The sequence below is a fragment of the Aristolochia californica genome, unplaced genomic scaffold (genome assembly GCF_029961685.1).
Source record: "Aristolochia californica isolate CCGP_79_NKW_82.1479 unplaced genomic scaffold, dmAriCali1.0.hap1 SCAF_11, whole genome shotgun sequence".
Classification (NCBI taxonomy): Eukaryota; Viridiplantae; Streptophyta; class Magnoliopsida; order Piperales; family Aristolochiaceae; genus Aristolochia; species Aristolochia californica.
The window spans coordinates 17,545,268-17,572,123 of NW_027181782.1; positions in this window are offsets into that span (position 1 = coordinate 17,545,268).

Consider the following 26,856-nt stretch of genomic DNA (forward strand, 5'->3'; position numbering starts at 1 on the left):
AATCCATAAGTCCTTTTTTAAAAAACCTTAGCCTGTTTTGCATGATTGACTGATAAATCACTTTACATATCATTTGTGATTGTTAGGTCAGCTTTTTGTAAATGGGCAAAAGAATGGCTTGTTTGACTTGGATAAATATCCCACCGCACGTTCACTTGAGAATTTAATGAGCATTTCTTATTCATTTTAAAAGTTTTTGGATCCGTAGGGCATTTGCATATTTAACATGTTTCAAGCATGCATATCTATATTTAAAACATGTTAGGATCAGTTAGAAATCTCTTGCTTATCAAATTGCAATCCATTAGGGATGAACTTGTGGAATTTCCCAAACTTGGACAACAAAACTTTTGTATTCGTTAGTGGTGTGTGAATAAATTTTCTTTACTTCTTTTTGCTATTTTTTTTTATTTTTTCCATACTTAAGCTCAAAAATTTTCTTTTTGTTGTGATCTATTTTGCCTTTATCATCTTGTTTACGAGAGAATCGAAAAGTCAAAACTCAAAGTTTTGATTTAAGAAAAAAGTGTACATCTAAAACGGAATGGAAATGCACCAATGTAGAGAGAGATAATTCCAAACAAAAAGTGTTTCTAACTTTTTGGGACTGCAAACTAGTTTTTATATGTTAAGTTTTGCAATGATCGGGAAAAAGGGCAGGCGGGGGATTTTTAACTAAGTGTTGGCTCTGAATCCAGAAGTCATTTCTTACAAAAACATAGCCCGTTACGCATGATTGATCGGTAAATAACTTTACAAATTAACTATGATTGTTAGGTCTGAAATTTTTAAATGGGCAATACATCGGCGTGTTTGACTCGGGTAAATATCCCTTCACACGTTCACTAGAGAATTTAAAAAGAAATTGTTGTTCATTTTAAAATGTTTGGATCCATAGGGTATTTTCATCTTTAACATGTTTCAAGGATGCATATCCATATCTAAAACATGTTAGGATCAGTTGGAAATCTCTTCCTTATCAAATTCCAAGCCATTTGGGTTGAACTAGTAGAATTTCCCAAACTTTGACAACAAAACTTTTGGGTTCGTATGTAGTGTGTGAATTAATTTTCTTTACTTACATTTGTTATTGTTTTTAATTTTTTCCATACATCAACTCTAAAATTTTCATTTTGTGGTGATCAATTTTGCCTTTATTTTCTTTTTTAAGAGAGAATCGGAAAGTGAAAACTCAAAGTTTTGATTTAAGATAAAAGTGTACATCTAAAATGAAATGAAAATGCAAAAATGTAGAGAGAGATAATTCCAAAAATTCTCTATAAATTTTAGGGACTGCAAACTCTTTTAGTTTTTAGATATTAGGTTTTGCAAAGATTGACAAAAGGGGGAGGTGGGGGATTTTTAACAGAGTGTTGACTCCCAATCCATAAGTCATTTTTTTACAAAAACATAGCCCGTTACACATGATTGACCGATAAATCACTTTACAAATCATTTGTGATTGTTAGGTCAGCTTTTCGTAAATGGGTAAAATATTGGCTTGTTTGCCTCAGGTAAATATCCCAGCGCACGTTCATTTAAGAATTTAATGAGCATTTTTTGTTCGCTTTAAAAGGTTTGAATCCATAGGGCATTTGCATCTTTGACATGTTTCAACCATGCATATATATATTTTTAAAACATGTTAGGATCTGTTAGAAATCTCATTCTTATCAAATTCCAACCCATTAGGGTTGAAATTGAGGAATTTCACATACTTGGACAAAAAAACTTTGGTGTTTGTTTGTGGGTGTGAATAAATTTTCTTTACATACATTTGTTATTTATTTTAATTTTTTCTGTACATAAACTCTAAAATTTTCATTGTGTTGTGATTGTTTTTGCCTTATCTTCTTGTTTACGAGAGAATTGGAAACTGAAAACTCAAAGTTTTGATTGAAGAAAAAAGTGTATATCTAAAATGGAATGGAAATGCACAAATGTTGAGAGAGATAATTCCAAAAAGTCTCTGTAACTTTTAGGGACTACAAACTCTTTTAGCTTTTATATATTATGTTTTGCAATGATCGGGAAAAGGGGGAGGCGGGGGATTTTTAACTGAGTGTTGACTCCCAATCCATAAGACATTTATTATAAAGCCATAGCCCGTTACGCATGATTGACCGGTAAATCACTTTACTATTCATCTGTGATTTTTAGTTCCGCTTTTTTTAAATGGGAAAAATAATGGCTTGTGTGACTCGGGTAAATATCCTACACACCTGAGAATTTAAAGAGCTTTTTTTGTTTCCTTTAAAAGGTTTGGTTCCATAGGGCATTTGCATCTTTTACATGTTTCAAGCATGCATATCCATATCTAAAACATGTTAAGACCAGTTGGAATCTCTTTCTTATCAAATTCCATGCCTTTAGGGTTGTACTAGTGGAATTTCCCAAACTTGGACAAAAAACTTTTGTGTTCATTTGTGGTGTGTGAATAAATTTTCATTACATATATTTGTTATTTCTTTTAATTTTTTCCATACATAAACTATAAAATTTTCATTTTGAGGTGATCTATTTTGCCTTTATCTTCTTGTTTACGAGAGAATCAGAAAGTGAAAACTCAAAATTTAGATTTAAGAAAAAAGTGTACATCCAAAATGAAATGGAAATGCACAAATGTAGAGTGAGATAATTCCAAAAACTCTTTGTAACTTTTAGGGCTGCAAACTCTTTTAGTTTTTATTTATTAGGTTTTATAATGATCAGGAAAAGGGGGTGGTGGGGGATTTTTAACTGAGTGTTGACTCCCAATCCATAATTCATTTCTTACAAAAACATAGCCCGTTATGCATGATTGACCGGTAAATTACTTCACAAATCAAGTGTGATTGCTAGTTCAGCTTTTTTTTTAAATCGACAAAATAATGGCTTGTTTGACTCGGGTAAATATCCCTTTGCACGTTGACTTGAGAATTTAATGACTTTTTGTTGTTTTCTTAAAAAGGTTTGGATCCGTAGGACATTTGTATCTTTAACTTGTTTCAAGCCTGCATATCCATATTTAAAACATATTTGGCTCATTCAGAAAACTTTCTTAATCAAATTCCAAGCCATTAGGGTTCAACTAGTGCAATTTTCAAAACTTGGACAACCAAACTTTTGTGTACATTTGTGGTATGTGAATAAATTTTCTTCACTTATATTTTTTTTGTTTTTTATTTTTTTCTTACATAAACTCTAAAATTTTCATTTTGTTGGGATCTATTTTGCCTTTATCTTATTGTTTACGATAGAATCGAAAAGTGAAAACTCAACGTCTTGATTTTTAAAAAAAATTGTACATCTAAAATGGAATGAAAATACACAAATGTAGAGAGAGATAATTCAAAAAAGTATCGGTAACTTCTAGGGACTGCAAACTCTTTTAGTTTTGATTCTTAGGTTTTGAAATGATCGGGAAACAGAGGAGGTGGGGGATTTTAAAAGAGTGTTGACTCCCAATCCATAAGTCATTTCTTAAAAAAACATAGCCCGTTATGCATGATTGACCGATAAATAACTTTAGAAATCATCTTTGATTGTTCAGTCAGCTTTTTGTAAATGGAAAAAATAATGGCTTTTTTGGCTCGGGTAAATATCCCACTGCACATTGACTTGAGAATTTCATGATCATTTGTTGTTCATTTTAAAAGGTTTGGATCCATAGAGCATTTGCATCTTTAATATGTTTGAAGCATGGATATCCATATTTAAAACATGTTAGGATTAGTTAGAAATCTCTTTCTTATCAAATTCCAAGCCATTTGGGTTGAACTGGTGGAATTTTCCCAACTTGGACAACAAAACTTTTGTGTTCGTTAGTGGTGAGTAAATAAATTTTCTTTACTTACATTTGTTAATTTTTTTTCTTTTTTTCCATAAACTCTAAAAGTTTCAATTCGTTGTGATCTATTTTGCATTTATCTTCTTGTTTACGAAAGAATCGGAAAGTCAAAACTCAAAGTTTTGATTTAAGAAAAAAGTGAACATCTAAAACGTAATGGAAATGCACAAATGTAGAGAGAGATAATTCCAAAATGTATTTGTAAATTTTAGGGACTCCTAACTCTTTTACTTCTTATATATTAAGTTTTGCAATGATCGGGAAAAGAGGGAGGCGGGGCATTTTTAACTAAGTCTTGACTCCGAATCCATAACTCATTTCTTACAAAAACATAACCTGTTACATATGATTGACCGGTAAATCACTTTACAAATCAACAGTGAATGTTCGGTCTGCTTTTTGTAAATTGGTAAAATAATGGCTTCTTTGACTCGAGTAAATATCCCACCGCAACTTAACTAGAAAATATAAAGAGCATTTGTAGTTCACTTTAAAAGGTTTGGATCCATAGTGCATTTGCATCTTTAATATGTTTCAAGCATGCATGTCCATATCTAAAACATGTTAGGATCAGTTGCAAATCTCTCTAATCAAATTCCATGCCATTAGGGTTGAACTAGTGGAATTTCCCAAACTTGGACAACAAAACTTTTATGTTTGTATTTGGTGTGTGAATAAATTTTCTTTACTTACATTTTTTATTTTTTTTAATTTTTTCCTTACAAAAAATTTGAAATTTTCATTTTGTGGTGATCAATTTTGCCTATATCTTCTTGTTTACGAGAGAATCGGAAAGGTAAAACTCAAAGTTTCTATTTAAGAAAAAAGTGTACACCTTAAATGGAATGGAAATGCAGAAATGTAGAGTGAGATAATTCAACAAAGCCTCTGTAACTTTTAGGGACTACAAACTCTTTTAGTTTTTATATATTAGGTTTTGCAATGATTGGGAAAGAGGGGAGGTGGGGGATTTTTAACAGAGTGATGACTCCTAATCCATAAGTCATTTCTGAAAAATGCATAGCTCGTTACGTATCATTGACCCATAAATCACTTTACAAATCATTTGTGATTGTTAGGTCAGCTTTTCGTAAATGGGTGTGTTTGTTTGTACGGTGAGAATAAATTTTCTTTAATTACATTAGTTATTTATTTTAATTTTTTCCAAACATAAACTCTAAAATTTTCATTTTATTGTGATCTTTTTTGCCTTATCTTCTAGTTTACGAGAGAATCGTAAAGTGAAAACTAAAAGTTTTGATTTAAGAAAAAAGTGTACATAAAAAATGGAATGGAAATGTAAAAATGTTGAGAGAGATAATTCCAAAAAGTCTCTGTAAACTTTAGGGACTGCATACTCTTTTAGTTTTTATATATTAGGTTTTGCAAGGATTGGGAAAAAGGGGAGGCGGGGGATTTGTAACTGAGTGTTGACTCCCAATCCATAAGTCCTTTCTTACAAATGTATAGCCCATTACGCATGATTGACTGATAAATCACTTTACAAATCATCTATGATTGTTAGTTCAACTTTTTTTAATTGGGCCAAATAATGGCTTGTTTGACTCGGGTAAATATCCCACAACACGTTCACCTGAGAATTTAAGGAGCATTTTTTGTTTGCTTTAAAAGGTTTGGATCCATAGGGCATTCGCATCTTTAACATGTTTCAAGCATGCATATCCATATCTAAAACATGTTAAGACCAGTTGGAAATCTTTTTCTTATCAAATTCCATGCCATTAGGGTTGAACTAGTGGAATTTCCCTAACTTGGAAAAAAAAACTTTTCTGTTCGTTTGTGGTGTGTGAATAAATTTTCTTTACTTACATTTTTTATTTTTTTATATTTTTTCCCTACATAAAGTATAAAATTTTCATTTTGAGGTGATCTATTTCTCCTTTATCTTCTTGTTTACGAGAGAATCGGAAAGTGAAAACTCAAAGTTTTGGTTTGAGAAAAAAGTGTAAATCTAAAATGGAATGGAAATGCACAAATGTAGAGAGAGATAATTTGAAAAACTTCTATGTAACTTTTAGGGACTACAAACTCTTTTAGTTTTTATATATTAGGTTTCGCAATGATCGGGAAGTGGGGGAGGCGGGGGATTTTTAACAGAGTGTTGAATCCCAATCCATAATTCTTTTCTTTCAAAAACATAGCCCGTTATGCATGATTGACCGGTAAATCACTTCACAAATCATCTGTGATTGTTAGTTCAACTTTTTTTAAATCGAAAAAATAATGGCTTCTTTGACTCGGGGTAAATATCCTACTGCACGTTGACTTGAGAATTTAATGACTATTTGTTGTTTGCTTAAAAAAGTTTGGATCCATAGGACATTTGTATCTTTAACATGTTTCAAACATGCATATCCATATTTAAAACATGTTAGGCTCAGTTAGTAAACCCTGTCTAATCCAATTCCATGCTATTAGGGTTAAGCTAGTGCAATTTTCAAAACTTGGACAACAAAATTTTTGTGTACATTTGTGGTGTATAAATAAATTTTCTTCACTTATATTTTTTTTTTCATACATAAACTCTAAAATTTTCATTTGGTTGGGATGTATTTTGCCTTTATCTTATTGTTTACGAGAGAATTGGAAAGTGAAAACTCAAAGTTTTGATTTTTTTAAAAAAGTGCACATCTAAAATGGAATGGAAATGCACAAATGAAGAGAGAGATAATTCCAGAAAGTATCGGTAACTTCTAGGGACTACAACCTCTTTTAGTTTTGATGCCTTTGGTTTTGAAATGATCGGGAAACAGGGGAGGTGAGGGATTTTAAAAGAGTGTTGACTCCCAATCCATAAGTCATTTATTAAAAAAACATAGCCCGTTATGCATGATTGACCGATAAATAACTTTACAAATCATCTGTTATTGTTAGGTTAGCTTTTTGTAAATGGGCAAAATAATGGCTTTTTTGACTCGGGTAAATATCCCACCGCACGTTGACTTGAGAATTTAATGAGCATTTGTTGTTCGTTTTAAAAGGTTTGGGTCCATAGAGCATTTGCATCTTCAACATGTTTCAAGCATGGATATCCATATTTAAAACATGTTAGGATTAGTTAGATATCTCTTTCTTATCAAATTCTATGCCATTAGGGTTGAACTAGTGGAATTTTCCAAACTTGGACAACAAGACTTTTGTGTTTGTTAGTGGTGAGTGAATAAATTTTTTTTACTTATATCTGTAATTATTTTTTATTTTTTCCATACAAAAACTCTAAAATTTTAATTTTTTTGTGATCTATTTTGCCTTTATCTTTTTTTTACAAGAGAATCGGAAAGTCAAAACTCAAATTTTTGATTTAAGAAAAAAGTGTACATCTAAAACGGAATGGAAACGCACAAATATAGAGAGAGATAATTCCAAAAATTATTTGTAACTTTTAGGGACTCCTAACTCTTTTACTTTTTATATATTAAGTTTTGCAATGATTGGGAAAAGGGGGAGGCGGAGGATTTTTAACTAAGTGTTGACTTCGAATCCATAAGTTATTTCTTAGAAAAACATAGCATGTTACATATGATTGACCGGTAAATCACTTTACAAATCCACAGTGAATGTTACGACTGCTTGTTGTAAATTGGAAAAATAATGGCTTGTTTGACTCGAGTAAATATCCCACCGCAAGTTCACTTGAGAATATAAAGAGCATTTGTAGTTCACTTTAAAAGGTTTGGATCCATAATGCATTTGCATCTTTAACATGTTTCAAGCATGCATATCCATATGTAAAACATGTTAGGATCAGTTGCAAATCTCTTTCTTATCAAATTCCATGCCATTAGGGTTGAACTCGTGGAATTTCCCAAACTTGGATAACAAAACTTTTGTGTTCGTATCTAGTGTGTGAATAAATTTTCTTTACTTACATTTGTTATTGATTTTAATTTTTTCCATACATAAACTCTAAAATTTTCATTTTATGGTAATCCATTTTGCCTTTATCTTCTTGTTTATGAGAGAATCGGAAATGCACAAATGTAGAGTGAGATAATTCCAAAAAGCTTCTGTAACTTTTAGGGACTGCAAACTCTTTTAGTTTTTATATATTAAGTTTTGTGATGATCGGGAAAGAGGGGAGGTGGGGGATTTTTAACAGAATGGTGACTCCCAATTCATATGTCATTTCTTACAAAAACATAGCCCGTTACGTATGATTGACCCATAAATCACTTTACAAATCATTTGTGATTGTTAGGTCTTCTTTTCATAAATGGGTAAAATAATGGCTTGTTTGACTCGGGTAAATATCCCACCACACGTTCATTTGAGAATTTAATGAGTTTACTTTAAAAGGTTTGGATCCATAGGGCATTTGCGTCTTTGACATGTTTCTACCATGCACATATATATTTTAAACATGTTAGGATAAGTTAGAAATCCCATTCTTATCAAATTCCAAGCCATTAGTGTTGAAATAGAGGAATTTCACAATATTGGACAAAAAAATTTTTGGGTTTGTTTGTGCGGTGTGAATAAATTTTATTTACTTACATTTGTTATTTATTTAATTTTTTCTATACATAAACCCTAAAAATTTCATTTTGTTGTGAACCTTTTTACCTTATCTTCTAGTTTACGAGAGAATTGGAAAGTGAAAACTAAAAGTTTCGATTTAAGAAAAAAGTGTACATCTAAAATGGAATGGAAAGGCACAAATGTTGAGAGAGATAATTCCAAAAAGTCTCTGTAACTTTTAGGGACTGCAAACTCTTTTAGTTTTTATATATTAGGTTTTGCAATAATTGTGAAAAGAGGGTGGCAGGGGATTCCTAATTGAGTGTTGACTCCCAATCCATAAGTCCTTTCTTACAAATCTATAGCCCATTACGCAGGATTGACTGGTAAATCACTTTACAAATCATCTGTGATTGTTTGTTCAACTTTTTTTAAATGGGCCAAATAATGGCTTGTTTGACTCGTGTAAATATCCCACAGCACGTTCTCCTAAGAATTTAAAGAGCATTTTTTTTTTTGCTTTAAAAGGTTTGGATCCATAGGGCATTTGCATCTTTAAAATGTTTCAAGCATGCATATCCATATCTAAAACATGTTAAGACCAGTTGGAAATCTCTTTCTTATGAAATTCCAAGCCATTAGGGTTGAACTAGTAGAATTTCCCTAACTTGGAAAAAAAAAACTTTTGTGTTCATTTGTGGTGTGTGAATAAATTTTATTTACTTACATCTGTTATTGTTTTTAATTTTTTCCCTACATAAACTATAAAATTTTCATTTTGAGATGATCTATTTCGCCTTTATCTTCTTGTTTACGAGATAATCGGAAAGTGAAAACTCAAAGTTTTCATTTGAGAAAAAAGTGTACATCGAAAATGGAATGGAAATGCACAAATGTAGAGAGAGATAATTCCAAAAACTCTTTGTACCTTTTAGGGACTGCAAACTCTTTTAGTTTTTATATATTAGGTTTTGCGATTTTCGGGAAAGGGGGGAGGTGGGGTATTTTTAACTGAGTGTTGACTCCCAATCCATAATTCATTTCTTACAAAAATATAACCCATTATGCATGATTGACCGGTAAATCACTTCACAAATCATCTGTGATTGTTAGTTCAGTTTTTTTTAAATCGGCAAAATAATGGCTTCTTTGACTCGGGTAAATATCCTACTGCACGTTGACTTGAGAATTTAATGACTATTTGTTGTTTGGTCAACAAAGTTTGGATCCATAGGACATTTGTATCTTTAACATGTTTCAAGCATGCATATCCATATTTAAAACTTGTTAGGCTCTGTTAGAAAACCCTTTCTAATCAAATTCCATGCCATTAGGGTTGAACTAGTGCAATTTCCAAAACTTGGACAACAAAACTTTTGTGTACATTTGTGGAATATAAATAAATTTTCTGCACTTATATTTTTTTGTTTTTTATTTTTTTTATACATAAACTCTAAAATTTTCATTTTGTTGGGATCTATGTTGCCTTTATCTTATTGTTTACAAGAGAATCGGAAAGTGGAAACTCAAAGTTTTGATTTTTTTTTTTAAAGTTTACATCTATAATGGAATGGAAATGCACAAATGTAGAGAGAGATAATTACAAAAAGTATCGGTAACTTCTAGGGACTGGAAACTCTTTTAGTTTTGATGTCTTAGGTTTTGAAATGATCGAGAAACAGGGGAGGTGGGAGATTTTAAAAGAGTTTTGACTCCCAATACATAAGTCATTTATTAAAAAAACATAGCCCGTTATGCATGATTTATCGATAAATAACTTTACAAATCATCTGTGATTGTTAGGTCAGCATTTTTGTAAATGGGCAAAATAATGACTTTTTTGACTCGGGTAAATATCCCACCGCACGTTGACTTGAAAATTTAATGAGCTTTTGTTGTTCATTTTAAAAGGTTTGGATCCATTGATCATTTCCATCTTTAACATGTTTCAAGCATGGATATCCATATTTAAAACAAGTTAGGATTAGTTAGAAATCTCTTTCTTATCAAATTCCAAGCCATTAGGGTTGAACTACTGGAATTTTCCAAACTTGGCCAACAAAACTTTTGTGTTCGTTAGTGGTGAGTGAATCAATTTTCTTCTCTTAAATTTGTTATTATTTTTTATTTTTTCATACATAAACTCTAAAATTTTTATTTTGTAGTGATGTATTATGCCTTTATCTTCTTGTTTACGAGAGAATCGAAAAGTCAAAACTCAAAGTTTTGATTTAAGAAAAAAATGTACATCTAAAACGGAATGGAAATGCACAAATGTAGAGAGAGATAATTCCAAAAATTCTTCGTAACTTTTAGGGACTCCTAACTCTTTTACTTTTTATATATTAAGTTTTGCAATGATCGGGAAAAGGGGAGGCGGGGGATTTTTAACTAAGTGTTGACTCCGAATCCATAAGTTATTTCTAACAAAAACATAGCCTGTTACATATGATTGACCGATAAATCAGTTTACAAATCAACAGTGAATGTTAGGTCTGCTTGTTGTAAATTGGGAAAATAATGGCTTGTTTGACTCGAGTAAATATCCCACCGCAAGTTCACTTGAGAATATAAAGAGCATTTGTAGTTCACTTTAAACGGTTTGGATCCATAGTGCATTTGCATCTTTAACATGTTTCAAGCATGCATGTCCATATCTAAAACATGTTAGGATCAGTTGCAAATCTCTTTCTTATCAAATTCCATGCCATTAGGGTTGAACTAGTGGAATTTCCCAAACTTGGACAACAAAACTTTGGTGTTCGTATTTGGTGTGTGAATCAATTTTCTTTACTTAAATTTGTTATTTTTTTTAATTTTTTCCATACATAAACTCTAAAATTTTCATTTTGTTGTGATCAAGTTTGCCTTTATCGTCTTGTTTACGAGAGAATCGAAAAGTGAAAACTCGAAGTTTTGATTTAAAAAAAAAACTGTACATCTTAAATTGAATGGAAATGCACAAATGTAGAGAGTGATAATTCCAAAAAGCCTCTGTAACTTTTAGGGACTGCAAACTATTTTAGTTTTTATACATTAAGTTTTTGCAATGATCGGGATAGAAGGGAGGTGGGGGATTTTTAATAGAGTGTTGACTCCAAATCCATAAGACATTCCTTAAAAAAACATAACCCGTTATGTATGATTGACCCATTAATCACTTTACAAATCATTTGTGATTGTTAGGTCAGCTTTTCGAAAATGGGTAAAATAATGGCTTGTTTGACTCGGGTAAATATACCACCGCACGTTCATTTGAGAATTTAATGAGCATTTTTTGTTCACTTTAAAAGGTTTGGATCCATAAGGCATTTGCATCTTTGACATGTTTCTACCATCCACATATATATTTAAAACATGTTAGGATCAGTTAGAAATCTCATTCTTATCAAATCCCCAGCCATTAGTGTTGAAATAGAGGAATTTCACAAACTTAGACAAAAAAAACTTTTGTGTTTGTTTGTGGGGTGTGAATAAATTTTCTTTACTTACATTTTTTATTTATTTTAATTTTTCCCATACATAAGTCTAAAATTTTGATTTTTTGTGATCTTTTTTGCCTTATCTTCTAGGTTACGAGAGAATCAGAAAGTGAAAACTCAAAGTTTTGATTTAAGAAAAAAGTTTATATCTAAAATAGAATGGAAATGTACAAATGTTGAGAGAGATAATTCCAAAAAGTTTATGTAACATTTAGGGACTGCAAACTCTTTTAGTTTTTATATATTAGGGTTTGCAATGATCGGGAAAAGGAGGAGGCGGGGGAGTTTTAATTAAGCGTTGATTCCCAATCCATAAGTCCTTTCTTACAAAACCATAGCCCGTTACGCATGATAGACTAGTAAATCACTTTACAAATCATCTGTGATTTTTAGTTCAACTTTTTTTAAATGGGCAAAATAATGGCTTGTTTGACTCGGGTAAATATCCCACAGCATGTTCACCTGAGAATTTAAAATGCATTTTTTGTTTGCTTTAAAAGGTTTGGTTCCATAGGGCATTTGCATCTTTAACATGTTTCAAGCATGCATATCCATATCTAAAACATATTAAGACCAGTTGGAAATCTCTTTCTTATCAAATTCCATGCCATTAGGGTTGAACAAGTGAAATTTCCCTAACTTGGAAAAAAAAACTTTTGTGTTCGTTTGTGGTGTGTGAATAAATTCTCTTTACTTACATTTGTTATTTTTTTTATTTTTTTATATACATTAACTATAAAATTTTCATTTTGAGGTGATCTATTTCGCCTTTATCTTCTTGTTTACAGGAGAATCAGAAAGTGAAAACTCAAAGTTTTGATTTGCAAAAAAAATATACATGTAAAATGGAATGGAAATGCAACAATGTAGAGAGAGATACTTCCAAAAACTCTTTGTAACTTTTAGGGACTGCAAACTCTTTTATTTTTTATATATTAGGTTTTGCAATGATCGATAAATGGGGAGGCGGGGGATTTTTAACTGTGTGTTGACTCCCAATCCATAATTCATTTCTTACAAAATAATAGCCCGTTATGCATGATTGCCCAGTAAATCACTTCACAAAGCATCTGTGATTTTTAGTTCTGCTTTTTTTAAATCGGCAAAATAATGGCTTCTTAGACTCGGGTAAATATCCTACTGCACGTTGACTTGAGAATTTAATGACTATTTGTTGTTTGCTTAAAAAAGTTTGGATCCATAGGAAATTTGTATCTTTAACATGTTTCAAACATGCATATCCATATTTAAAACATTTTAGGCTCAGTTAGTAAACTCTTTCTAACCACATTCCAAGCCATTAGGGTTGAACTAGTGCAATTTCCAAAACTTGGACAATAAAACATTTTTTTACATTTGTTGTATATGAATAAATTTTCTTCACTTATATATATTTTTTTAATTTTTTTCATACATAAACTCTAAAATTTTCATTTTGTTGGGATCTATTTTGCCTTAATCTTACTGTTTATGAGAGAATCAAAAAATGAAAACTCAAAGTTTTGATTTAAAAAAAAAAGTGTACATCTAAAATGGAATGGAAATGCACAAATGTAGAGAGAGATAATTCCAAAAAATATTGGTAACTTTTAGGGACTGCAAACTCTTTTAGTTTTGATGTCTTAGGTTTTGCAATGATCGGGAAACGGGGGAGGTGGGGGATGTTAAAAGAGTGTTGACTCCCAATCCATAAGTCATTTATTTAAAAAAACATAGCCCTTTATGCATGATTGACCGATAAATAACTTTACAAAACATCTGTGAGTGTTAGGTCAGCTTTTTGTAAATGGGCAAAATAATGGCTTGTGTGACTTGGGTAAATATCCAACCGCAAGTTTACTTGAGAATTTAATGAGCATTTGTTTTTAATTTTAAAAGGTTTGGATCCATAGAGCATTTGCATCTTTAACATGTTTCAAGCATGGATATCCATATTTAAAACATGTTAGGAACGGTTAGAAATCTCTTTCTTGTCAAAATCCATGCCATTAGGGTTGAACTGGTGGAATTTTCCAAACTTGGACAAAAAAACTTGTGTTCGTTAGTGGTGAGTGAAAAAAATTTCTTTACTTATATTTGTTTTTTATTTTTATTTTTTCCATAGATAAACTCTAAAATTTTCATTTAGTTGTGATCTATGTTGCCTCTATCTTCTTGTTTGCAAAAGAATCGGAAAGTCAAAACTTAAAGTTTTGATTTAAGAAAAAACTGTACATCTAAAACGGAATGGAAATGCACAAATGTAGAGAGAGATAATTCCAAAAAGTCTTTGTAACTTTTAGGGACTCCAAACTCTTTTACTTTTTATATATTAAGTTTTGCAATGATCGGGAAAAGGGGGAGGCGGGGGATTTTAAAGTAAGTGTTGACTCCGAATCCATAAGTCATTTCTTACAAAAATATAGCATGTTACATATGACTGACCGGTAAATCACTTTACTAATCAACTGTGATTGTTAGGTCTACTTTTTGTAAATTGGCAACATAATGTCTTGTTTGACTCAAGTAAATATCCCACCGCACGTTCACTTGAGAATTTAAAGAGCATTTGTAGTTCACTTTAAAAGGTTTGGATCCATAGGGCATTTGTATCTTTAACATGTTTCAAGCACGTATATCCGTATCTAAAACATGTTAGGATAAGTTGGAAATATCTTTCTTTTCAAATTCCATGCCAATAGGGTTGCACTAGTGAAATTTCCCAAACGTGGACAACAAAACTTTTGTGTTCGTATCTGGTGTGTGAATAAATTTTCTTTACTTACATATGTTATTTTTTTTAATTTTTTCCATACATAAACTCTAAAATTTTCATTTTGTTGTGATCTATTTTGTCTTTATCTTCTTGTTTACGAGAGAATCGAAAAGTGAAAAGTCAAAGTTTTGATTTATGTAAAAAGTGTACATCTAAAATGGAATGGAAATGCAAAAATATAGAGTGAGATAAATCCAAAAACTCTTTGTAACTTTTAAGGACTGCAAACTCTTTTAGTTTTTATATTTTAGGTTCTGCAATGATCGGGAAAAGGGGAGATGGGAGATTTTTAACTGAGTGTCGACTCGCAATCCATAAGTCATTTCTTACAAAAACATAGCCCGTTACGCGTGATTGACCGGTAAATCACTTTAAAAATCATCTTTGATTGTTAGTTCAACTTTTTTTTAATGACCGAAATAAAGGCTTGTTTGACTTGGGTAAATATCACACCACACGTTGACTTGAGAATTTAATGAATAATTGTTGTTTGCTTTACAAGGTTTGGATCCATAGGGCATTTGCATCTTTAACAAGTTTCATGCATGCATATCCATATTTAAAACATGTCAGGATCGATTAGAAATCTATTTCTTATCAAATTCCATGTCGTTAGGTTTGAACTAGTGGAATTTCCAAAAATTGGACAACAAAAGTTTTGTGTTTGTTTGTGGCATGTGAATAAATTTTCTTTACTTACATTTGTAATTTTTTAATTTTTTCCATACATAAACTCTAAAATTTTCATTTTGTGGTGATCTAGTTTGCCTTAATCTTCTTGTTTACGAAAGAATTGGAAAGTGAAAGCACAAAGTTTTTATTTAAAAAAAAAGTGTACATGTAAAAAGGAATAGAAATGCACAAATCTAGAGAGAGATAATTCCAAAAAATCTCTGTAACTTTTAGGCACTGCAAACTCTTTTAGTTTTTATATATTAGGTTTTGCAATGATCGGGATAAGGGGGAGGCAAGGGATTTTTAACTGAGTGTTGACTCCCAATCCATATGTCTTTTCTTATGAAAACATAGCCCGTTACGCATGATTGATCGATAAATCGCATTACAAATCATCTGTGATTGTTAGGTCAGCTTTTTGTAAATGGGCAAAATAATGGCTTGTTTGATTGGTGTAAATATCCCACCGCATATTCACTTGAGAATTTAATGAGCATTTTTTGTTCGCTTTAAAAGGTTTGGATCCATAGGGCATTTGCATCTTGACACATGTTTGAACCATGCATATCCATATTTAAAACGTGTTAGGATAAGTTAGAAATCTCTTTCATATCAAATTCCAAGCCATTTGGGTTAAATAAGTTAATTTCACAAACTTTGACAATAAAAATTTTGTGTTCTTGTGGTGTGTGAATAAATTTATTTTACTTACATTTGTTATTGTTTTTAATTTTTTCCATACATAAACTCTTAAATTTTCATTTTTTTGTGATCTACTTTGCCTTATCTTCTTGTTTACGAGAGAATCGGATACAGAAAACTCAAAGTTTTGATTTAAGAAAAAAGTGTACATCTAAAATGGAATGAAAATGCACAAATGTAGAGAGAGAGAATTTCAAAAAGTCTTTGTAACTTTTAGGGACTACAAACTCTTTTAGTTTTATATATTAAGTTATTCAATGATTGGGAAAATGGGGAGGCAAGGGATTTTTAAATGAGTGTTGACTCCCAATCCATAAGTCATTTCATACAAAAACATAGCCTGTTACGCATGATTGACCTCTAAATCACTTTGCAAATCATCTGTGATTGTTAGGTCAGCTTTTTGTAAATGAACAAAATAATGGCTTGTTTGAATTGGGTAAATATCCTACCGCACGTTCACTTGAGAATTTAATGAGCATTTGCTGTTCGCTTTAAATGGTTTGGATCCATAGGGATTTTGCATCTTTAACATGTTTCAAGCATGCTTATCCATATTTAAAACATGTTAGGATCAGTTAGAAATTGGTTTCTTATCAAATTCCAAGCCATTAAGGTTGAACTAGTGGAATTTCCCAAACTTGGACAACAAAATTTTTTAGTTCGTTTGTGGTGTGTGAATAAATTTTCTTTACTTACATTTGTTATTATTTTTTATTTTTTCCGTACATAAACTCTAAAATTTTCATTTTGTTGAGATCTATTTTGCCTTTATCTTCTTGTTTACAAGAGAATCAGAAAGTGAAAACTTAAAGTTTTGATTTATAAAAAAAGTGTACATCTAAAATGGAATGGAAACGCACAAATATAGAGAGTGATAATTCCAAAAAGTCTTTGTAACTTTTAGGGACTGCAAATTGTTTTAGTTTTTATATATTAGCTTTTGCAATGATCGGGAAAAGGGGGTGGGGGTATTTTTAATTGAGTGTTGACTCCCAATCCATAAGTAATTTCTTACAGAAACATAGCCCATGACGCATGATTGACCAATAAATGACTTTACAAATCAACTCTGATTGTTAAGTCTGGTTTTTGTAAATAGGCAAAATAATGGCTTGTTTGACTCGGTTAAATATCCCACTACACGTTCCCTTGAGAATTTAATGGGCATTTGTTGTTTGCTTTAAAAGGTTTGGATCCAATGGGCATTTGCAACTTTAACATGTTTCAAGCATGCATATCCATATTTAAAACATGTTAGGATGAGTTAGAAATTGTTTTCTTATTAAATTCAAAGCCATTAAGATTGAATTAAAGAAATTTCCCAAACTCAGACATAAAAAGTTTTTTGTTCGTTTGTGGTGAGTTAATAAATTTTCTTTAATTACAGTTGTTATTGTTTTTAATTTTTTTGATAGATCAACTCTAAAATTTTCATTTTGTTGTGATCTATTTTGCCTTTATCTTCTTGTTTACGAGAGAATCGAAAAGTAAAAACTCAAAGTTTATATTTAAGAAAAAAGTGTGCATCTAAATGGAATGGAAATGTACAAATGTAGAGAGAGATAATTCTGAAAAGTCCCTGTAACTTTTACAGACTGCAAACTCTTTAGTTTTTATATATTAGGTTTTGCAATAATAGGGAAAAGGGGGACGCGGGGGATTTTTAACTGAGTGTTGACTCCCAATCCATCAGTCATTTATTAAAAAAACATTGCCTGTTACCCATGATTGACGGATAGATCACTTTAAAAATATATGTGATTGTTAGGTCAGCTTTTTGTAAATGGGCAAAATAATGGCTTGTTTGACTCGGGAAAATATCCCACCGCATGTTCACTTCAAAATTTAATGAGCATTTGTTGTTCACTTTAAAATGTTTGAATCCATAGGGCATTCACATCTTTAACATGTTTCAAGCATGCATATCCATATTTAAAACATGTTAGGATTAGTTAGAAATCTCTTTCTGATCAAATTCCAACCCATTGGGGTTGAACTTGTGGAATTTCACAAACTTGGACTACAAAAATTGTGTCTGTTTGTGGGGTGTGAATGAATTTTCTTTACTTAAATTTTTTATTGTTTTTAATTTTTTCCATACACAAACTCTTAAATTTTCATTTTGATGCGATCTATTTAGCCTTATCTTCTAGTTTACGAGCGAATCGGAAAGTGAAAACTCAAAGTTTTGATTTAAGAAAAAAGTGTACATCTAAAATGGAATGGAAATGCACAAATTTGGAGAGAGATAATTCCAAAAATTCTCTTTAAACTTTAGGGACTGCAAACTCTTTTAGTTTTTTTAGATTAGGTTTTGCAATGATCGGGAAAAGGGGGAGGCGGGCAACTTTTCACTGAGTGTTGACTCCCAATCTATAAATCATTTCTTAAAAAAACATAGCCCATTACGCATGATTGACCGGTAAATCACTTTAAAAATCATCTGTGATTGTTAGTTCAGCTTTTTTTAAATGGCAAAAATAGTGGCTTGTTTGACTCGGGTAAATATCCCACCGCACGTTGACTTGAGAATTTAATGAGCATTTGTTGTTTGCTTTAAAAGGATTGGATCCATAGGGCATTTGCATCTTTAACATGTTTCAAACATGAATATCCACATTTAAAACATGTTAGGATCAATTAGAAATCTCTTTCTTATCAAATTTAGTACCATTAGGGTTGAATTAGTGGAATTTCAAAAACTTGGACATCCAAACTTTTGTGTTCGTTTGTGGTATGAGAATAAATTTTCTTTACTTAAATTTTTTATTTTTTTTAATTTTTTCGATACATAAACTCTAAAATTTTCATTTTGTGGTGATCTATTTTGCCTATATATTCTAGTTTACGAGAATATCGGAAAGTGAAAACTCAAAGTTTTGATAAAAAAAACGTGTACATCAAAAAATGGAATGGAAATGCACAAATGTAGGAAAAGACAATTCCAAAAAATCTATGTAACTTTTAGGGACTGCAAACTCTTTTTGTTTTTATATATTTGATTTTGCAATGATCGGGAAAAGGGGGAGGCGGGGGATTTTTAACTGACTGTTGACTCCCAATCCATAAGTCATTTCTTAGAAAAACATAGACCATTACGCATGATTGATCGATAAATCACTTTACAAATCATCTGTGATTGTTAGGTCAGCTTTTAGTAAATGGGCAAAATAATGGCTTGTTTGCCTCGGGTTAATATCCCACCGCACGTTCATTTGAGAATTTAATGAGCATTCTTTTGTTCGCTTTAAAAGGTTTGGATCCATGAGCATTTGTATCTTTGACATGTTTCAACCATGCATATCTATATTTAAAACATGTTATGATCAGTTAGAAATCTATTTCATATCAAATTCGAGGCCATTACGGTTGAACAAGTGGAATTTCACAAACTTGGACAACAAAACTTTTGTGTCTGTTTGTGGGGTGTCAATAAATTTTCTTTACTTAAATTTGTTATTGTTTTTAATTTTTCCATACACAAACTCTTAAATTTTCTTTTTGTTGTGATCTATTTTGCCTTATCTTCAAGTTTACAGGAGAAACGGAAAGTGAAAACTTAAAGTTTTGATTTATGAAAAAAATGTACATATAAAATGAAATTGAAATGCACAAATGTAGAGAGAGATAATTCCAAAAAGTCTTTGTAACTTTCAGGGATTGCAAACTCTTTTAGTTTTTATATATTAGGTTTTGCAATGATTGGGAAAAGGGGGAGGCGGGTGATTTTTAACTGAGTGTTGACTCACAATCCATAAGTCATTTCTTAAAAAAACATAGCCCGTTACACATGATTGACAGGTTAATCACTTTACAAATCATATGTGATTGTTAGTTCTTTAAATGGGCAAACTAGAGGCTTGTTTGACTCGGGTAAACATCCCACCTCACATTGACTTGAGAATTTAATCAGCATTTGTTGTATGCTTTAAAAGGATTAGATCCAACGGGCATTTGCATCTTTAACACATTTCAAGCATGCATATCCATATTTAAAACATGTTAGAATCAATTAGAAATCTCTTTCTTATCAAATTCCAAGACATTAGAGTAGAACTAGTGGAATTTCCAAAACATGGACAACCAAACTTTTGTGTTCATTTGTGGTATGTGAATAAATTTTCTTTACTTAAATTTGTTCTTATTTTTAATTTTTTTGATACATAAACTCTAAAATTTTCGTTTTGTGGTGATCAAGTTTGCCAATATATTCTAGTTTACAAGAGAATAGGAAAGTGAAAACTCAAAGTGTTGATTTAAGAAAAAAATGTACATCAAAAATGGAATGGAAATGCACAAATGAAGAAAGAGATAATTCCAAAAAATCTTTGTAACTTATAGGGACTGTAAACTCTTTTAGTTTTTATATATTAGGTTTTGTAATGATCGGGAAAAGGGGGAGGTGGGGGATTTTTAACTGAGTGTTGATCCCCAATCCTTAACTCATTTCTTAGAAAAACATAGCCGGTTACACATGATTGACCGATAAATCACTTTAGAAATCATCTGAGATTGTTAGGTCAGCTTTTTGAAATTGGGCAAAATAATGACTTGTTTGACTGGGTAAATATTCCACAACACGTTCACATAAGAATTTATTGACAATTTTTTGTTCGCTTTAAAAGGTTTGGATCCATAGGGAATTTTCATCTTTAACATGTTTCTAGCTTGCATATCCATATTTAAAGAATGTTAGGATCAATTAGAAATGTCTTTCTTATTAAATTCTTAGCCATTAGGGTTGAACTAGTGGAATTTCCCAAACTTGCACAACAAAACTTTCATGTTTGTTTGTGATGTGAGAATAAATTTTCTTTACTTACATTTGTAATTTTTCCATAGATAAACTCTAAAATTTTTATTTTGTTTTGGTCTATTGTGCCATTATCTTCATGTTTAGGAGAGAATCGGAAAGTGAAAGCTCAATGCATTGATTTAAGAAAAAAGTGTACATCTAAAATGGAATGGAAATGCAGAAATGTAGAGAGATAATTCCAAAAAGTCTCTATAACATTTAGGAACTGCAAACTCTTTTAGTTTTTATATATTAGGTGTTACAATGATCGGGCAAAGGTGGAGGCATGGGATTTTTAACTGAGTGTTTACTCCCAATCCATCAGTCATTTCTTCCAAAAACATAGCCCGTTACACATGATTGACCGGTAAATCACTTTAAAAATCAACTGTTATTGTTATGTCTGCTTTTTGTAAATGGGCAAAATAATGGCTAGTTTGGCTCGGGTAAATATCCCACCATAGGTTTACTTGAGAATTTAATGAGCCTTTGTTGTTCACTTTAAAAGGATTGGATCCATATTGCATTTGCATCTTTAACATGTTTCAAGCATGCATATTCATATCTAAAACATGTTAGGATCAGTTGGAAATCTCTTTCTTATCAAATTCCATGCCATTAGGGTCGAACTAGTGGAATTTCACATACTTGGACAACAAAACTTTTGTGTTCGTATGTGGTGTGTGAATAAATTTTTTCCTTACTTAAACTAAAAAATTTTCATTTCTTTGTGATCTTTTTTGCCGTTATCTTCTTGTTTACGAGAGAATTTGAAAGTGAAAACTGAATGTTTTGATTTAAGAAAAAAGTGTACATCTAAAATGGAATGGAAATGCACAAATGTAGAGACTACAAACTGTTATAGTTTTTATATATTAGGTTTTGCAATATAATTCCTAAAACTCTCTGTAATTTTTAGGGACTACAAACTGTTATAGTTTTTATATATTAGGTTTTGCAATGATTGGGAAAAGGAGGAGGCAGGGCATTTTTAATTGAGTGTTGACTCCCAGTCCTTAAGTCATTTCTTACAAAAACATAGCCCATTACGCCTGATTCACCAGTAAATCACTTTACAAATCATTTGTGATTATAAGTTCATATTTTTGTAAATAGCTAAAATATTGGCTTGTTTGACTTGGGTAAATATCCCATCGCACGTTCACTTTAGAATTTAATGAGCATCTGTTGTTTGCTTAAAAAATTTGGATCCATAGGGCATTTGCATCTTTAACAAGTTTCAAGCACGCATATCCATATTTAAAACATGATAGGATCAATTAGGAATCTCTTCCTTATAAAATTCCATGTCATTAGGGTTGAACTAGTGGAATTTCCAAAACTTGGACAAAAAACTTTTGTGTTCGTTTGTGGTGTGTGAATAAATTTTCTTTACTTACATTTTGTATACTCTATAATTTTTTCGATACATAAACTCTAAAATTTTCAATTTGTTGTGATCTACTTTGCCTTTACGAGAGAATCGGAAACTGCAAAATTCAAAGTTTTGATTTAAGAAAAAAGTGTACATCTAAAATGGAATGGAAATGCACAAATGTAGAGAGAGATAATTCCAAAAATCTTTGTAACTTTTAGGGACTAAAAATTCTTTTAGTTTTTATATATTAGGTTATGCAATGATTGGGAAAAGGGGGAGGCAGGGGATTTTTAAATGAGTGTTGACTCCCAATCCATAAGTCATTTCTTACAAAAACATAGCCCGTTATGCATGATTGACCGCTAAATCACTTTAAAAATCATCTATGATTGTTAGGTCAGCTTTCTTTAAAAGGGAAAAAATAATGGCTTGTTTGACTCGGGTAAATATCCCACCGCATGTTCACTTGAGAATTTAATGAGCATTTGTTGTTCATTTTGAATGGTTTGAATCCATAGAGCATTTGCATATTTAACATGTTTCAATCATACATATCCATATTTAAAACATGTCAGGATCAGTATGAAATCTCTTTCTTACCTAATATAAAGCCATTAGGGTTGAACTAGTGGAATTTCCCAAACTTGGACAACAAAACTTTTGTGTTCGTTTCTGGTGTGTGAATAAATTTTCAGTACTTACATTAGTTATTGTTTTTAATTTTTTCCATATATAACTTTTTTGTGACCTATTTTGCCTTTATCTTCTTGTTTACGAGAGAATCGGAAAGTGAAAAGTCAAAGTTTTGATTTCAGAAAAAAGTGTACAACTAAAATGGAATGGAAAAGCACAAATGTAGAGAGTCATAATTCCAAAAAGTCTTTTTAACTTTTAGGGACTATAAACTCTTTTAGTTTTTATATATTAGGTTTTGCATTAATCGGGAAAAGTGGGAGGAGGGGGATTTTTAACTGAGTGTTGACTTCCAAGCCGTAAGTCATTTCTTATAAAAACAAAGCCCGTTATGCATGATTGATCGATAAATCACTTCACCAAGTATCTGCGATTGTTAGGTCAGCTTCTTGTAAATGGGCAAAATAATAGCATGTTTTACTCTGGTAACCGCACGTTCACTAGAGAATTTAATGAGCATTTGTTGTTCGCTTTAAAAGGTTTGGATCTATAAGGATTTTGCTTCTTTAACTTGTTTCAAGCATACTTATCCATATTGAAAACATGTTTGGATCAGTTAGAAATCGCTTTCTTATCAAATTCCAAATCATTAGGGTTGAACTAGTGGAATTTCCCAAACTTGGACAACAAAACTTTTGTGTTCGTTTATGGTGTGTGAATAAATTTTCTTTACTTATATTTGTTATTATTTTTTATTTTTTCCATACACAAAGTCCAAATTTTTCATTTTGTTGTGATCTATTTTGCCTTTATCTTCTTGTTTACAAGAGAATCAGAAAGTGAAAACTCAAAGTTTTGATTTATAAAAAATGTGTACATCTAAAATGGAACGGAAATGCACAAATATAGAGAGTGATAATTCTCAAAAGTTTTCGTAACTTTTAGGGACTGCAAACTGTTTTATTTTTTATATATTAATTTTTGAAATGATCGGGAAAAGGGGGAGGGGGGTATTTTTAATTGAGTGTTGACGCAATCCATAAGTCATTTCTTACAAAACCATAGCCCGTTACGCATGATTGACCGATAAATCACTTTACAAATCAACTGTCATAGTTAAGTCTAGTTTTTTTAAATGGGCAAAATAATGGCTTGTTTGACTCGGGTAAATATCCCACCACACGTTCCCTTGAGAATTTAATGAGCATTTTTTGTTTGCTTTAAAAGGTTTGGATCCATAGGGATTTGCATCTTTAACATGTTGCAAACATGCATATCCATATTTAAAATATGTTAGGATCAGTTAGAAATCTCTTTCTTATCAAGTTCAAAGCCATTAGGGTTGAACCAATGGAATTCCCCAAACTTGGACATCAAAACTTTTTTGTTCATTTGTGGTGAGTGAATAAATTTTCTTTACTTACTTTTGTTATTGTTTTTAATTTTTTCCATAGATGAACTCTAAAATTTTCATTTTGTTGTGATCTAATTTGCCTTCTTGTTTACGAGAGAATCGAAAAGTGAAAACTCAAAGTTTCTATTTAAGAAAAAATCGTACATCTAAAATGGAATGGAAATGCACAAATGTAGAGAGAGATAATTCCGAAAAGTCCCTCTAACTTTTAGGGACTGCAAACTCTTTTAGTTTTTAGGGGGGGGGGGGGGGGGGGGGGGGGCGTCGAACTGAGTGTTGACTCCGAATCCATAAGTCATTTCTTACAAAAACATATCCCGTTACGCATGATTGACAGATAAATCACTTTACAAATAATCTATGATTTTTAGGTCTACTTTTTGTACATGAGCAAAATAATGGCTTGTTTTACTCAAGTAAATATCCCACAACACGTTCACTTGAGAATTTAATGAGCATTTGTTGTTCGCTTTAAAAGGTTTGGATCCATAGGGCATTTGCATCTTTAACAAGTTTCAAGCATGCATATCAATATTTAAACCATATTAGGATCAGTTACAAATCTCTTTCTTATCAAATTCAAAGCAATTAGGATTGAACTAGTGGAATTTCCCAAACTTGGACAACAAAAATTTTGTGTTCGATTGAGGTGTGTGAGTAAATTTTCTTTACTTACATTTGTTAATGTTTTTAATTTTTTCCATACATAAACTCTAAAAGTTTCATTTTTATGTGATTTATTTTACATTTATATTCTTATTTACGAGAGAATCAAAGAGTGAAAACTCAAAGTTTTGATTTTAAAAAAAAGTGTACATCTAAAATGGAATGCAAATGCACAAATGTAGAGAGAGATGATTCCAAAAAGTCTCTGTAACTTTTAGGCACTGCAAACTATTTTAGTTTTTATATATTAGGTTTTGCAATGATCTTGAAAAGCAAGAGGCGAGGGATTTTTAACTGAGTGTTGAATCCCAATCCATAAGTCATTTCTTATAAAAACATAGCCCGTTATGCATGATTGACCGATAAATCATTTTACAAATAATCTGTGATTTTTAGGTCTTCTTTTTGTAAATGGGCAAAATAATGGCTTGTTTGACTTGGATAAATATCCCACCGTTCACTAGAAAATTTAATGAGCATTTGTTGTTTGATTTAAAAGGTTTGGATCCAAAGGGCATTTGCATCTTTAACATGTTTCAAGCATGCATATCCATAGTTAAAACATGTTAAGATCAGTTAGAAATCTTCTTCTTATCAAATTCAAAGCCATTAGGGTTGAACTAGTGGAATTTCCCAAACTTGGACAACAAAACTTTTGTGTCTGTTTGTGGTGTGTGAATAAATTTTATTTACTTAAATTTTTTATTGTTTTAAACTTTTCCATACATGAACTCTAAAATTTTCATTTTGTTGTAATCTATTTTTGCCTTTATCTTCTTGTTTACGAGAGAATCGAAGAGTGAAAATTCAAAGTTTTGATTTAAGAAAAACGAGTACATCTAAAATGGAATGAAAATGCACAAATGTAGATAGAGATAATTCCAAAAAGTCTCTGTAACTTTTAGGGACTGCAAACTCTTTTTGTTTTTATATATTAGGTTTGTCAATGATCGGGAAAAGGGGGAGGCGAGGGATTTTTAACTGAGTGTTGACACCCAATCCATAAGTCATTTCTTACAAAAATATAGCCCATTATGCATGATTGACTGGTAAATCACTTTACAAATCATCTGTGATTGTTAGGTCATCTTTTTCTAAATGGGCAAAATAATGGCTTGTTTGACTCGGGTAAATATCCCGTCGCACATTCACTTGAGAATGTAATGTGCATTTGTTGTTGGCTCTAAAAGGTTGGATCCATAGGGCATTTCCATCTTTAACTTGTTTCGACCATGCATGTCCAAATTTAAAACAAGTTAGGATCAGTTACAAATCTCTTTCTTATTAAATTCCATGCCATTTGGGTTGAACTAGTGGAATTTCCAAAACATGGACTACAAAACTTTTGTTTTCGTTTGTGGCGTGTGAATAAATTTTCTTTACATACATTTATTATTTTTTTATTTTTTTCCATAAATAAAATCTATTTTTTTGTTGTAATCTATTTTGTATTTTTCTTCTTGTTTACGAGAGAATCAAAAGGTGAAAACTCAAAGTTTTGATTTAAGAAAAAAGTGTACATCTAAAATGGAATGGAAATGAACAAATGTAGAGAGAGATATTTCCAAAAAGTCACTATAACTTTTTGGGACTGCGAACTTTTTTAATTTTTATATATTAGGTTTTGCAATGATCCGAAAAAGGGGGAGGCGAGGGATTTGGAATTGAGTGTTGACTCCCAATCCATAATTCATTTCTTATAAAAACATAGCCTATTACACATGATTGACCGATAAATCACTTTACAAATCATCTGTGATTGTTAGGTCAGCTTTTTGTAAATGGGTAAAATAATGGCTTGTTCGATTCGGGTAAATATCCCACCGCACGTTCACTTGAGAATTTTATTCACATTTGTTGTTCGCTTTAAAAGGTTTAGTTCCATAGGGCATTTGCATCTTTAACATGTTTCAAACATGCATATCCATATTTAAAACATGTTAGGATCAGTTAGAAATCTCTTTCGTATCAAATTCAAAGCTAATATGGTTGAACTAGTGGAATTTCCCAAACTTGGACAACAAAACTTTTGTGTGCATTTGTGG